At 47.7% G+C, this 16342-nt stretch overlaps 1 protein-coding gene across 4 annotated transcripts in view; it reads left to right on the top strand.

The window, feature by feature from the left end:
• Positions 1-3954: 3954 nt before the first annotated feature.
• LOC140723535 (NACHT, LRR and PYD domains-containing protein 3-like) overlaps positions 3955-16342 on the top strand; it is a 488497-nt gene continuing 476109 nt past the window's right edge. For all 4 annotated transcript variants that reach the window (XM_073038107.1, XM_073038108.1, XM_073038103.1 and 1 more), the window contains exon 1: positions 3955-4083. The gene's annotated coding sequence lies outside the window, so the exon portion shown is untranslated. The remainder of the gene's footprint in view (positions 4084-16342) is intronic.

Raw genomic sequence — 16342 nt, 5'->3', positions numbered from 1 at the left:
TCTGATGTATCGCTGAGAGGTAAGAGGAGACCACTCGGCCCGTCGGTTTGATGCCGGTTCCCCGGGGAGGGAGGGAGAGGGGAGATTTTATTGAAAGGATGAAGATGGTGTGAGAGGGGGCGGACAGGATGTTTGTCCCGGTGGGACAGGAGGGGCTCATCTGTGGAAATGTCTGAGCCCACGGTGGTGTAGAGCAGAGAGATTCACCACATTGGGGGCAAATACCGGCAGACTGTTGCCCTGCAACCGGGGCCAATGGTCCGGGCAAAGTGACAATTATTTGTGCTTTGTTGAGATTGTACCTGGAATATGGTGTAAAATCCCGATCCCCACACTAACACGGGTTATACAGACCAAAGAACAAACTGCCGGAGGGTCCGGGCAAAGTGACAATTATTTGTGCTTTGTTGAGATTGTACCTGGAATATGGTGTAAAATCCCGCTCCCCATACTAACACGGGTTATACAGACCAAAGAACAAACTGCCGGAGGAACTCATTGGGTCGGGCAGCATCTGTGGCGGGAAATGGACCGTCAACATTTCGGGCCGAGACCCTCCCTCTGGACTGAGAGTGGACGGGAAATAGTCAGAGAAAAGAGGTGAGGGGTGAGGATGGGGCAAGAGCTGGGGAGAGAGAGGTGGATCCAGGTGAGGGGGGAGGTGGGAAGGTGGAAATAGTGACAGGGGTGGGAGGTGAGTGGTTGGGGCAACACGGGGCTGCAGAAGATGGAAATTAATTCCACAGAGGATTAACAAAGAGGTTAGAGAGTATTTGTTATAGAGAGTGCAATGAAGATTCACCAGACCGATCCCTGGGGTGGTGGGGTCATCATATGAAGAAAGATGAAATGCGATGACCCTTTCATTTAGAGAATCGAGGACTGAGAGGTGAACACATTGAAATGCACAACATCATTACCGGTTGAACCAGGGATCCCAGTCTCTGAAACAGGGGTGGACTGTCCGGGACTGAGATGAGGGGAAATGTCTCCTCTCCGAGGGTGGTGAATGTCTGTAAATCCCCACCACAGAGGGCAGTGAAGACTCAGTGATCATCTTCACATAAAACAGAGGCTGGCAGATGTGTGGACACCGAAGGGATCAAGGAAATGAGGATCGTACAGAAACATGTGGCTGAGATGGGAGAGCAGCCGCCATCTTGTTGATAGTTAGAGGGGCCGAATGGTCACCTCCTGCAGTTTCTCACTTGATGTTTCAGTGTTGCTGTCCAGTGAGGCTGGAGGAATGTGAATAGAAATTGGTGTTTATAAACATAGACTGATTTACATCAAACCTGCACAATTCTGGTTTGGATCTAAAATGTCAGTCGGATCGGAATGGGATTCGAACCCATAACCCCAACCCAGGGAGGTGGAGGGATGGGACGGGAATATACGGAGGGAAAATGTTAAACATGTACACGGTCTAAATATGGAGTAATATGGGAAATGCTGTGGGGAGGTCGGGCAGATTGTGAGGGGCGAGGAGCGGAGTCACCGGGTCACGTGAAAGACCCTCCACCCGTCACGTGATCCCGTTTTACCGCGGATCCGCAGCATCTGCAGATAACACACACAAAATGCTGGTGGAACACAGCAGGCCAGGCAGCATCTATAGAGAGAAGCACTGTCGACGTTTCGGGCCGAGACCCTTCGTCAGGACTAACTGAAAGGAAAGATAGTAAGAGATTTGAAAGTACGAGGGGAGGGTGAAATGCGAAATGATAGGAGAAGACCGGAGGGGGTGGGGAGAAGCCAAGAGCTGGAAAGGTGATTGGGAAAAGAGATACAGAACTGGAGAAGGGAAAGGATCATGGGACGGGAGGCCTCGGGAGAAAGAAAGGGGGAGGGGAGCACCAGAGGGAGATGGACAACAGGCAGAGTGACGGGCAGAAAGAGAGAAAACAAGGAGGGTGGAAAAAAAACTAAATATATCTGGGATGGGGTAAGAAGGGGAGGAGGGGCATTAACGGAAGTTAGAGAAGTCAATGTTCATGCCATCAGGTTGGAGGCTACCCAGCCAGTATATGTTATTGTTCCTCCAACCTGAGTTTGGATTCATCTTGACAGTAGAGGAGGCCATGGATATACATATCAGAACAGGAATGGGACGAGGAATTAATATGTGTGGCCACTGGGAGATCCTGCTTTTTCTGGCGGACCGAGCGTAGCAGTCCAGCGAAACAGTCTCCCAGTCTGCGTCGGGTCTCACCAATATATAAAAGGCCACACTGGGAGCACCAGACGCAGTATACCAGACCAGCCGACTCACAAGTGAAGTGTCGCCTCAACTGGAATGACTGTCTGGGGCCCTGAATGGTGGTGAGGAAGGAAGTGTAAGGGCAGGTGTAGCACTTGTTCTGCTTACAAGGATGTGCCAGGAGGGAGATCGATGGGAAGGGATGGGGGGGGGGGTGTGGACAAGTGAGTCACGTAGGGAGCGATCTCAGCGGAAAGCAGAAAGGGAAGGTGGAGGGAAAGATGTGCTTGGTAGTGAGATCCCGTTGGAGGTGGCGGAAGCTACGGAGAATTATACGTTGGCGGAGGCTGGTGGGGTGGTAGGTGAGGACAAGGGGAACCCTATCCCGAGTGGGTTGGTGGGCAGATGGGGTGAGGGCAGATGTGTGGGAAATGGGAGAGATGCGTTTCAGAGCAGAGGTGATGACAGACAGACATACTTTATTGATGCCGAGGGAAATTGGGTTTTGTTACAGCCACACCAAGAATGGTGAAAAAATATAGCAATATAAAACCACAAATAATTAAATAATAATAAGTTAATCATGCCGAGTGGAACTAAGTCCAGGGCCCGCCTATTGGCTCAGGGTGTCTGACACTCCGAGGGAGGAGTTGTAAAGTTTGATGGCCACAGGCAGGAATGACTTCCTATGACGCTCACTGTTACATCTCGGTGGAGTCTCTGGCTGAATGTACTCCTGTGCCTAACCAGTACATTATGGAGTGGATGGGAGTCATTGTCAAAGATGGCATGCAACTTGGACAGCATCCTCTTTTCAGACACCACCGTCAAAGCCCCTTTGTTTAAAAAAGGAAGACATCTCCTTCGTCCTGGAATGAAAAGCCTCATCCTGAGAGCAGATGCGGCGGAGATGGAGGAATTTCGAGAAGGGGATAGCATTTTTGCAAGAGACAGGGTGGGAAGAGGAATAGTCCAGGTAGCTGTGAGAGTCTGTAGGCTTATAGTAGATATCAGTAGATAGGCCGTCTCCAGAGATGGAGACAGAAACATCAAGAAAGGGGAGGGAGGTGTCGGAAATGGACCAGGTAAATTTGAGGGCAGGGTGAAAGTTGGAGGCAAAGTTAATGAAGTCAACGAGCTCAGAATGCGTGCAGGAGGCAGCGCCAATGCAGTCGTCGATGTAGCGAAGGAAAAGAAGGGGACGGATACCCGTATAGACTTGGAACATGGACTGTTCCACAAAGCCAACAAAAAGGCAGGCATAACTGGGACCCATACGGGTGCCCATGGCTACACCCTTGGTTTGGAGGAAGTGGGAGGAGCCAAAGGAGAAATTATTGAGAGTAAGAACTAATTCCACTGGACGGAGGAGAGTGGTGGTAGAGGGGAATTGGTTAGGTCTGGAATCCAAAAAGAAGCGGAGAGCTTTGAGACCGTCCAGGTGGGGGATGGAGGTATAGAGGGACTGGACGTCCATGGAGAAAATAAGGCGGTGGGGGCGAGGGAACTTAAAATCATTGAAAAAGTTCAAAGAGTGAGAAGTGTCACGAACATAGGTGGGAAGGGATTGAACAAGGGGGGATAAAACAGTATCAATGTATGCAGAAATGAGTTCGGTGGGGCAGGAGCAATCTGAGACAATGAGTCTACCTGGACAGGCAGGTTTGTGGATCTGCAGCTGCGTTTCCGAGGCCCCGCCCACTTATCTGTTGACGCGCTGACGACATCGCGCATGCTCAGTACGGGAAGGGCGGTGTTGTTTTTCGTTCTTTGTTGAAGCGGGTCGGCCGTGGGATCGGGAGGGGTTCCTCACCCTCGCCCCCTGGGGCGGGGAGCCAGGGACGGATTATTCTCTGCGGGGCGACGACAACAGTTTCCTTTCGGTGAGTATTGAAGCAGGTCCGGAGCGGGGAGGTCCCGAATTCAAACAAGAGAACTGCAGAATAAAAGGTGGGGGTGGGGAGGGAGAGAGAAACACAATGTGATCGGTGAATCCTGAAGGGGGAGGGGATGAACTTTCCCGAACTGGCGGCCTCGCCTCGCTTCCTTCACAGAATCTGCCGGGGTCGGTCCGGGTTGTGAGACCTTCACACCGAACCGGCTGAGATGAGCCGCCGCTCAGCCCCTGTTGTTCTGGTCCTATTAGCAGGATGAAGTAAAACATGTTTCTATCTTGTTACTGACAGAGAATCGTATAATTTGTGTTCCGTGTGTTATCTGAATGTACTTGCCTGTGATGCTGTCACAAGTCAGTGTTTCTCTGTACCTGTACCTTCCCGTACTTGTGCACTTGGCAATAAATTCAACAGGACCTGAGAAATCTCACTGAGATTTGATTAGTGATGATCATCTTGGCAGCTCGGTAGGCCGAATGTATGAGACAGTACACTGTTAAATGCAAAACCCTGAACAGTGTTGATGATCAGAGGGATCTTAGACTCCCAAGTTCATCGCTCCCTGAAAGAGACTGCACAGATTGATCGGGTGGTTAAGAAGGCAAATGGCATGGTTGTCTTTATTAGTCGAGACATTGAGTTCAAAAGTCGGTAAGTTGTGCTGCAGTTTTGTAAAACTAGTTAGACCACATCTGGAGTGTTTCATACAGTTCTGGTCGCCCCCGTTCTCGGAAGGATGTCGGGGCTTTGGAGAGGGCGCAGAAGTGGTTTACCAGGACACTGCCTGGATTAGAGGGCATGAGCTATAACGAGAGGCTGGGCAAACTTGTGTTGTTTTCTCCAGAGCGGCGCAGGCTGGGGTGAGACTGGATGTACGAGAGGGATAGAGTGGATAGACGATATATTTTTCCCAGGGTTGAAATTTCTAAGATAAGAGGCCATTCATTTGAGGTGAGAGGTGGTAGGTTAATGGAGATATGAGGGGCGTGTATGTTGTTCCTCACCGAGTCTGCTGGGTCGGTCACTGGAATTTGCTCCCTGGGGTGACCCTCCGCTCTGACGCAGTAATCACCCTCCGCGTGCAGTAATCGCATTGCTCGTGTTCACAGTCCGCGGAATGCAGTGATTTTTGGCCGGCGGAGTCCAGTCACCGTTTTGTGCTGACGTGGATTTGCAGCACCAGCATGTTTTCTCTTGTTCGGTAGATCTGATATTGGCCGGTGAGTCCCGTTGACTCCCCGAACTGTCGACTTCGCCTCGCTTCCTGGAACGTCTCAAAAACTTTTTTCACTTCAGATAAGCCGCTTTTAAGCCTGGTGATATGTATCTTCTCTCTAATTGTAGAAAGGAGAATGTCCCAGGTTCTGGGGATCTTTGATTTTACCGAGGGAGCGGGAAGTCAGGAGGAGTTCACGTAGGGGAGACTGGTTTCTGTGATGAGCTGATCTGTGTCCGTAACTCTGCAGTTCCTTGCAGCCATGGGCAAAGCAGTCGCCATACCAATGTGTGGGGTATCCGGATGGGAAACTTTTTATGATGCATTGATAAAATTTGGTGATGGGCAAAGCGTATATTCCAAAGTTCTTATGGTTTGTTCTAGCTTTGTTATTTTCAGATCTTTTATACAGTAGTATTGTGGTGAGCATTTGGTCCATAATGACAGATGAGGCAGCTCATTAAACTCAATAACAGTTTTATCGTGATAAACACAAAATAGACCGGCCAGCACGACCCCGAGAGTGAACCCAACCAGTCTCATACAGACGGGAGGCGACCATCACACACCCTGGTTACAGTTAGTGTGACCCAGAAATACACAAGCAAGTAACTATAATCCAAGCTAAAAGGTAACAATAAATGAACTGGAACATCCCATCATAATCCCACAAAAGCATTTTAACACAAGAACAGTAAACAGTGCTGCTCATTAGAAATGTAGGGGCGGGCTGTTGACAAACCCCTTCTCCTGAGGACCATCAGTGATCATCCTTGATCCCTTCTCCCAGCTGATCCCATCTGCTCATTCCCCGCCCATCTTGTTCAACCTCTGTCCAGCCTGTATCCCACCACCTCAATGATATATATATACATCTTCTTCAACCTCTGTCCAGCCTGTATCCCACCACCTCAATGATATATATCAACCATCTTGTTCAACCTCTGTCCAGTCTGTATCCCACCACCTCAATGATATATATCAACATCTTGTTCAAACTCTGTCCAGCCTGTATCCCACCACCTCAATGATATATATCAACCAACTTGTTCAACCTCTGTCCAGTCTGTATCCCACCACCTCAATGATATATATCAACCATCTTGTTCAACCTCTGTCCAGTCTGTATCCCACCACTTCAATGATATATATCAACCATCTTGTTCAACCTCTGTCCAGTCTGTATCCCACAACCTCAATGATATATATCAACCATCTTGTTCAACCGCTGTCCAGTCTGTATCCCATCATCTCAATGATGTATATCAACAATCTTCTTCAACCTCCATCCAGTCTGTGCTGCCTGGGGTGATGGTAGTGGCAGATACATTGGGACTTTTAAGAGATATTTAGATCAGCACATGAATGTGAGGAAAATGGAAGGATATGGACATTGCTCTGGCAGATGGGATTAGTTTAGTTGGCCATTTCATTAATTGAATAGACTGAGCACTGTGCTGTACTGTTCTGTGTCTTTTGTTGAGAAGTTTTGGGGTAATGGAGGCAAAAGGAGTGAGTGGGAACAACAGGTCACTGGAGCCCAGTGTGGGAAATGGGAGATCACCCACTTCTGTAGGAGAAACTGAAATCCTGAGTGTGTTAAAATGGAGAGTTTAAGTGCAGTGGGTAGAGAGGGAGGTGAAATGTACATTGTAGTCATTGGGTGTAAGAGTGAAATGACATTAACAATTACTTGTGCTTTGTTGAGATTGTACCTGGAATATGGTGTAAAATCCCGCTCCCCATACTGACATGGGTTATATAGACCTGCTGTTGAAGAAAGGCTTAAAAAAATAAACCAGCAAACTATAGACCAGTGCTTCTGACATCACTATTAGAAGCACTGCATATGTAAGTATTTGAAAAGACAAGACTGACTTGGAACAGTCAGCATGACTTTGTTTACTCCTGGCAACACACACAATTTTTTTTTTGATGAGGTTATGGGGAATGTTACCGGTAAAGTAGATAAAGACAATGAAGCGAATATTGTTTACATGGTCTTTTGTAAGCATTTAACAATCCTGCGTGGGAGGTTGGTCAAGAAAATTCATTTGCATCACGTTCAACGTAAGGAAGTAAATTGGAGTAGACAATAGCATTTTGGGAGAAGGTGGACTGTGATGGTAGATGATTGTCTCCATTAGAAGGTGGACTGTGATGGTAGATGATTATCTCCATTAATCGTTGGGTCCGTTGCTGTTTGTCATCTATATCAATGATTGGGATGGTAATGTTTTTAACTTGATAAGCACATTTACATGTGACACCAGGATTAGGGGTGTAGTTGACAGAGAGGCAAATTATCTATCATAGGTTACAGGGATCTGGAACAGCTGGAAATACTGTGCTGAAAATGGCAGATGGAATTTAATGCAGGCAAGTGTGAAGTGTTGTGCTATGGTAGGTGTTACAGAGTAAGTAAACAGTAGAGCACTAACGTTGCGGTGGAACAAAAGGATCTGGGAATAGAGGTCCATAATTCATTGAAAGCAGCACCACAGGTAGATAGGGTGGTTAATAAATGCTTTTGGCATAGTGACCTTCATCAATTAAATTATTGACTACAGGAGATGGGATGTTATTTTGAAGTTGTATATGACATCGGTGACTCCGAATTTAGAGTATTGTGTGTAGTTTTGGTCACCTACCCACAGGAAAGGTGTAAGTTTGAAAGTGTACTGGGAAAAACTTCAAGGAGGTTTCTGGAGGCCCTGAATGATAAGGAAAGGTTGAATAGTTTTGGACTTTAATCCTTGAAATGCTAAAAATTGAGAGGAGAGAAGATGGGTATAGATAGCTGAGTGCAAGCAGGTCTTTTCCACTGAAGTCGGGTGGAACGACAACCAGAGATCATGCATTGTGGGTGAAAGATGAAAAGTTTTAGTGGGACATGAGTAGATAAGTCTTCAATCAGAGGGTTGAGAGAATGTGGAACGAGCTGCCAACAGGAGTGGTACATGCGAGCACGATTTCACATTTGAAAATATGGATGGGGGAATATGGCTACTGTGCAGGTGGGTGGGAACAGGTGGTTTAAATGGCTCAGACAATGCATCTGTGTTATTGTTTATGTGGTTCAGTCCAGTTTTTGTACTGTGTCATGTAACACCATGGTCCTGAAAAAAAAACACGTTGTCTCATTTTTACTGTGTACTGTACCAGCAGTTATGGTCGAAATGAGAATAAAAGTGACTTGAATCGGCAGCATCTGCGGGTTTGTCTCCGAGGCCCCGCCCACACTCTGATGACGCAATAAGCACACTGCGCATGCTCACATTCCCGGGCTGGTCAGTGATTTTTTTCTTTGTGTTGAAGCGGGTCCGGAGCGGCGGATTGTCTACGAGATCCAGATCGGGAGAGGGTCCTCGCCCCCTCGGGCGGGGAGCAAGGGGTTGGGGGGGGTCGGATCATTCTCTGCGGAGCGGGACTGAGAAGATCCATGCGGTGAGTACTGAGTCCGGTCCCGGCCGATGCTGGGCAGTGAGTCCCGTTAACTTCCCCGACTCCCGGTCTCACCCCGCTTCCTGGACAAAATCTGCCGGGGTCTGTCCGGGTTGTGAGACCTTCACTCCGAACCTGGGGATACCCACCGTGTGTTGATAATAGTTGGTTCGGGAAGAAGGGTAAATGCCAAAGTTCCTGTTGCTCTATCTTTGTCATTTCAGTACATAGCAGTATGTACTGTTAATTCTGTATCTGTGTATTGCTGGAGGGACATCAGAGGTCGTCCTTGATCCCTTCTCCCACCCGTTCCATCTGTTTAATCCCTGCCCATCTTGTTCAACATCTGTCCAGCCTGCATCCCACCACCTCGATGATAAATATCGACAATCTCTCTTCTACCGTTGCCTTCATTGTGAAGTCTTTCGCCTCACGGAGTTATTTCTGAAATCAGAGTTTGTTACCTGGAACTACCAGAGGATTTATTTAATGCAGAATGTGGAAAGATAAAGATAGTCACCACAGTTTTAGTTTCAAAGTTACCAAATGGCCGCTGTGTTAATCTTTGTCAGATGGTGACTCTCAGTGTTTACAGGAGGTTTTCTGAAGAGTGGATTTATTGGTAGCATTAGGATATGAAAATGCAAATGACCTTGAATGTAAAATCACACAAAAGGTTAGGAGATATGGCTAATTCCCTCAGGGTAATGCTGTTCAAACCGTTGAGCACATCTACACGGAGCGCTGTCACAGGTGTTAGGAGAGACGCAGGGTTGTACCGTGAGTGTTGAAGCCACACACACACACACACATATAAATAACATTGTTAACTTTTGCTTATCTTGTTTAAGTTGCTATTTTATAAGTAGATACTAACTAAAATAATGGTTTTAACATTAAAACCCGACAGTGTATAATCTCTTGCTGCTGGTACGTTACGAAATCGTAACAAAATTGGGGGCTGGTCCGCGACGTGAACAAATTTGGATCTTATTGATTTGTTGATTGGCTACTTCCCTTTGGATCAACTTGTGTGGGGAAACCAGCAGCAATGAATATTGGGGAATTTCGTTGTGTCCTTGAGGTAGATAGTTAGATTTACTTATTTCACAATCTGAACTGCACTTGCCCTATAAATACAACACAACATTGTTTTATTTTTCCTGATGCAGCACCTTGATATACCTATGTATTGAAATGTCTGAACTGAATGGCACGCAAGAAAAGCATTTCACTGTGTCTAGATTGACGTCGCAGTAGCAGGTTATCAGTTCTGGGATGAAACTGATCAATTTGTCAAATGGATGTTGAAGGGCAGACAGGGATCAATATTAAGGTACGGGCTGATTACCATGTATGGGTGAGTAGGGCTGAGATATTCGCAATGAGTGCCGGGGTTCTCGAGAGAGTTGATGTAGAGAAAAACAAGGTGATGGAAGTTCAAACATCAGTGAAGGTATACAAGCAGATTGGTAACGTGGTGTTCAATACGTTCCGAATACATCCCTTCACTGATGAGAAAGGTCATGATGCAATTGTATATAGCATTGGCCTGATTAGAGTATCATGCTGTTCCTGCTCCCCGTAAGAAATGTATGTAATTTCAGAGGAGCCTATGCCCAGGGGGTTCACCAGTCAGTTACCGAACGTGGGGCATTTCAGATTATCAGCGGATAATCTGCCATAGCCTCCTTCAAGCGGAGGAGTGGGAGTTATTTCATTCAAACGTTATTAGAGACATACATGTTTTCGGTAGTGGGAACCTATTCTCCATATCAGATGCATCTATAGCGAAGTGCAAATGCAAAGATTGAGTGGAAGTTCAGTTTTAGTGTAAGGTGTTGACTTTCCTCATTTCAGTTTGATGTAACGGATCCCTGCTTCTCTGTCAAACTGTACAGCTGCGGCCGTGCCTGATATTGCGAAATCGTATGAACGGATGTCACAAGATTGACAATAAGAAACTGTTTTGGATGTGAAAATGCCTCTTTTCTCAGTTTCACTGAAGAGTGGGAAGGGGGGGTCGAACATCAGAGGAAGACGATGGGAAGGTGAGAGAAGGAAATGGGAGTCGGGATGGTAAAGGAAAATGGTGGAGGGGTATAATTATCGGAAGTTCGAGAAGGCGCTCTCTCACTATATCTCCAAACCTGCACCTCACTCTGGTGACTCTTCTCCTTCCCTTTCTTCCAAGGCCTTCTGTCAGAATCCTATCAGATTCTCCCTTCTCCAGTCCTTTAACAAACCGACCTCCAGCTCTTTGCTTCACCACTCCCCCCCTCCTGATTTCACCTGATTGATTCCATTTACCTCTTCCTCTCCTCCACCATTTCTAACGCTGACTTTTAATGTCTTACTTCCAGTCCAGAAGACGGGTCTCGGCCCGAAACGTCGCCTATACTCAGGCAGTAGTGATAGGAGACTCTATAGTAGTGGTCAGACAGGTGATTCGGTGGATGCAGGAAGGAAACTCGGATGGTAGTTTGCCTCCCAGGTGCCAGGGTCCGGGATGTTTCAGATCGCGTCCATGATATCCTGAAGTGGGAGGGTGAGGAGCCAGAGGTCGTGGTACATATTGGCACCAATGACATAGGTAGGAAAAGGGAAGATGTCCTGAAAAAAGACTATAGGGCGTTTGGAAGCAAATTGAGAAGAAGGACCCCAAAGGTAGTAATCTCGGGAATACTGCCTGTGCCATGCGACATTGAGAGTAGGAATAGAAAGAGGTGAAGGATAAATGTGTGGCTGAGGCATTGAAGCAGGGGGCAGGGATTCAGATTTCTGGATCATTCGGACCTCTTTTGGGGCAGCTGTGACCTATACAAAAAGGATGGGTTGCATTTGAATCCCATTCAATATCCTGGTGGGGAGGTTTGCAAAGGCTACTGGGGAGAGTGTAATCTAGAATTGCTGGGGGTGGGAACGGAACTGAAGAGACTGGGGAAGAGAAGGTTGGCTCACATAGAGAAAGCTTGTAGATAATGCGAGAGGGAGAATAGGCAGCTGATAGAGAATGGACGCGCTCAGACCGACGCTTTGTGATGTGTCTATTTTAATGTAAGGAGTGTTGTGAACAAAACGGATGAGTTTAGAGCGTGGATCAGTACTTGGAGATATGATGTGGTGGCCATTACAGAGACTTGGATGGCTCAGGCACAGGAACGGTTACTTCAAGTGCCAGGCTTTAGATGTTTCAGAAAGGACAGGGAGGGAGGCAAAAGAGGTGGGGGCGTGGCACTGTTGATCAGAGATAGTGTCACGGCTACAGAAAAAGTAGACGCCATGGAGGGGTTGTCTGCGGAGTCTCTGTGGGTGGAGGTTAGGAACAGAAAAGGGTCAATAACTTTACTGGGTGTTTTTATAGGCCGCCCAATAGTAACAGGTATATGGAGGAGCAGATAGGGAAACAGATCCTGGAAAGGTGTAATGATAACAGAAACACGAGGAAATCGGCAGACGCTGGAAATTTAAGCAGGAGAAGGGGGTCATCGTTGGGGGTGGGAGCAGCCTCCTACTGTGACTCCACACATGCTTCGATTGTGACTCCCGTCTCCCTTTCCACCACCAGCTCTACAATCCCCTCTCCCTCAGATCCCACCATTAACCGCTGGAACCTCAGAGGCTCCATCTTCCTCTCACCCTAACCCTTCCCTCTCCATTTACTCAACTAGCCTCACTCCCCCCCACCCTTTGATCCCAGCTCTCATCCGTGCCGGGTCTGTACTTCCTTAGAAGGTTGGCGTCATTCAATGTCTGCAGTGAGATGCTGAAGATGTTCTATAGGTCAGTTGTTGAGAGCGCCCTCTTCTTTGTGGTGGCGTGTTGGGGAGGAAGCATTAAGAAGAAGGACGCCTCACGTCTTAATAAGCTGGTAAGGAAGGCGGGCTCTGTCGTGGGCAAAGTGCTGGAGAGTTTAACATCGGTAGCTGAGCGAAGGGCGCTGAGTAGGCTACGGTCAATTATGGAAAACCCTGAACATCCTCTACATAGCACCATCCAGAGACAGAGAAGCAGTTTCAGCGACAGGTTACTATCGATGCAATGCTCCTCAGACAGGATGAAGAGGTCAATACTCCCCAATGCCATTAGGCTTTACAATTCAACTGACAGGACTTAAGAACTTTTTTTTAAAGCTATTATTAATGCTTTTTGAGTTAGTAATTTAGATGCATATCATATTATTACTGAGTTAAGTATTGTATGTAATTAGTTTTTGCTACAACAAGTGTATGGGACATTGGAAAAAATGTTGAATTTCCCCATGGGGATGAATAAAGTATCTATCTATCTATCTTTGCCATCCCCTCCGACTTTCCATTCTCTGAGGCAGAGCGCTCTGTCCTCAGTAAGGGCCTCACCGTTATCCCCCTTCACCCACACCTAAGCAAGTTCCGCGTACACCATGACGCTGAACTCTTCTTCCGCCAGCTCTGTCTCCAAGCTCACATTTTGGCAAGGACTCTTCCACCCCCACCGATGACCCTTTCTCCCGTCTTCAACCCCCTTCCTCTTCATAGACACCCCACTCTGGTCTTCTGCCTGCTCTGGAACTCTTTATTGCTAACTGCCGATGGAAAATCAACCATCTCGACTTCACCACTTCACTACAACTTGTTCCAATTTCAACCTCACTCATTCCGAATACTCTGCTCTCCACTCCCTCCGCACCAATCCTAACCTCACTCTAAAACCCGCTGTTGTAGTCTGGTGTACTGACCTCTACCTGGCCGAGGCACTGCGGCAACTCGCTGATACCTCCTCTTATTTACCCCTCGGTCATGACCCCACTAAGGAGCACCAGGCCACAGTCTTCCACACCATTACCAACCTTATCAGCTCTGGGGATATCCCATCTACTGCCACCAACCTTATATGCCCCGCACTTGCCGTTTCTACCTCCTACCCAAGATCTACAAACCTGCCTGTCCAGGTAGACCTATTGTCTCAGCTTGCTCCTGCCCCACGGAACTAATTTCTGCATACCTTGACACTGTCTTATCCCCCCTTGTTCAATCTCTTCCCACCTATGTTCGTGACACTTCTCATGCTTTGAATTTTTTCAATGATTTTAAGTTCCCTGGCACCCATCACCTTATTTTCACCATCGACGTCCAGTCCCTATATAGCTCCATCCCTCACCCGGACGGTCTCGAAGCTCTTCGCTTCTTTTTGGATTCCAGACCTAACCAATTCCCCTCTACCTCCACTCTCCTCTGTCTAGCAGAACTAGGTCTTACTCTAAATAATTTCTCATTTGGCTCCTCCCACTTCCTCCAAACCAAAGGTGTAGCCATGGGCACCCACATGGGTCCCAGTTATGCCTGCCTTTTTGTTGGCTTTGTGGAACTGTCCATTTTCCAAGTCTATACGGGTATTCGTCCCCTCTTTTCCTTTGCTACATCTACGACTGCATTGGCTCTGCCTCCTGCACGCATGCTGAGCTCGTTGACTTCATTAACTTTGCCTCCAACTTTCACCCTGTACTCAAATTTACCTGGTCCATTTCCCACTCCTCGCTCCCCTTTTCTTGACCTCTCTGTCTCCATCTCTGGAGACAGATTGTGAATCTACTATTATAAACCTCCTGATTCTCATGATAATCTCGACCATACCTCTTCCCAACCTATCATCTTTAAGATACTCTTCACTCTTCTCAGTTTTCTTGCATCCGCTGAACTTGATCCCACTATGGATGCTGTCCTTACCTGCATCACCTCCATTTCTAGTACGTCCGTGCTCACCCCTTCCCACCGCCCTCCTAGTGATAGTGTTCCTCTTGTCCTTGTCTACCATGCCTTCAGCCCCTGCAACTTCCACCATCTCCAAAGAGATCTTACAACTAAACACCACCCCACTCTGTTCTTTCAACAGGGATCACTCCCTCCACAATGGCCTTGTTCATTCATCCCTCCTCACTAATCTCCCTCCAGCCACTTATCCCTGCATACGGCCTAAGCGCTACACCTACCCGTACACCCCTCCCTCCCCTCCATTCAGACACAAAACAGTCCTTCCAGGTGAGGCAGCACTTCACCTGCGTACCTGCTGGGGTCGTCTATTGTTTCCGGTGCTCCCAATGCGGCCTCCTTTACATTGGTGAGACCCGCCATAAATTGGGAGAGGGTTTTGTCGAGCATCTCTGTATCATCTGCCACAAGGGGGACTCTGCAGTTGTCAGACATTTTAATTCTGATTCCCATTCAGAGGTCTCGACCGATGGCCTTCTCTTGTGCCAAGAGGAGACCACCCAGAGGGTGGAGGAGCAGGATATATTCCATCTGGGTACCCTCCAACCTGATTGTATGAATATTGAATTCTCCTTCCAGTAAACAAATTCCGCCCCCCACCCACTTCTCTATTCCCCACTCTGAACTTCCATTTCTGCTCACCAGCTCTTTACTTCCCCCTGGGTCCCCTCTTTCCCTTTCTCCTATTGACAATGCTCCAATTCTTTATTCTCCAGCCCTTGACCCGCCCAACATTTGAGTTCACCAATCACCACCCAGCTCGCCTCTGTCTCTTCCCCAATCTTTTCATTCAGATCACTTCCCCTCCTCCTCGGGAATGATAAAGGCCGGTGGTCCAAAATGTCGACTGTTTACTCTTGTCCAAAGATACTGCCTGTTGTGCTGAATTCCCCTGGCATTTTGTGTCTGTTGCTTTGGATTTCCAGCATCTGCAGGCTTTCTCGTGTTTGAAGTAATTATTTGGGCTTTGTTGAGATTGTACCTGGAATATGGTGTAAAATCCCGCTCCCCATACTAACACGGGTTAGACAGACCAAAGAACAAACTGCCGGAGAAACTCAGAAACGCAGCATCTGTAGAGGGAAATGGACCGTCAGCATTTCGGGCTGAGACCCTCCCTCTGGACTGAGAGTGGATGAGAAATAGTCAGAGGAAAGAGGTGAAGGGTGGGAATGGGCAAGAGCTGGGGAGTGAGAGGTGGATCCAGGTGAGGGAGAGGTGGGACGATGGAAATAGTGACGGGGTGGGAGATGAGTAGTTGGGGTAACACGGGCTGCAGAAGATATTTAATTCCATGGAGGATTATCGAAGAGGTTAGAGAGTATTTGTTATAGAGATTGACCAGACTGATTCCTGGAGGACGATGAAGTCTCAGGGATGGTCTTCACATAAATCAGAGGCCGGCGATGTGTGGAGACCGAAGGGATCGAGGAAATGAGGATCGTGGAGAAACATGTGGCTGAGATGGGAGAGCAGCCGCCATCTTGCTGATGGTTAGAGGGGCTGAATGGCCTCCTGCTGTTTCTCACTTGATGTTTCAGTGTTCCTGTCCAGTGAGGCCAGAGGAATGTGAATAGAAATTAGTGTTTATAAACACAGAAGTCGTTTCAATGAATCCTGCACATTTCCTCTTCGGGTGGGAATTGTGGATCGGACCGGGATGGGAATCGAACCCGTAACTCTGAGAACCAGGAGGTGGAGAGATGGGGACGGGGAAGATACAGAGAGAAAAATTAACAATGTAGCTGGTGTAAATATGAAATAATGTGTAAAATGCGGCAGGTAGGTCGGGCAGTGTGAGATGGGCGAGGAGCGGAGTCAGCGGTTCGGACGGGAGACC

Source organism: Hemitrygon akajei, unplaced genomic scaffold (assembly GCF_048418815.1).
Source record: "Hemitrygon akajei unplaced genomic scaffold, sHemAka1.3 Scf000118, whole genome shotgun sequence".
NCBI lineage: Eukaryota > Metazoa > Chordata > Chondrichthyes > Myliobatiformes > Dasyatidae > Hemitrygon > Hemitrygon akajei.
The sequence above is the reverse complement of the archived record's forward strand: the minus strand, read 5'-3'. Positions and strand labels throughout refer to the sequence as shown.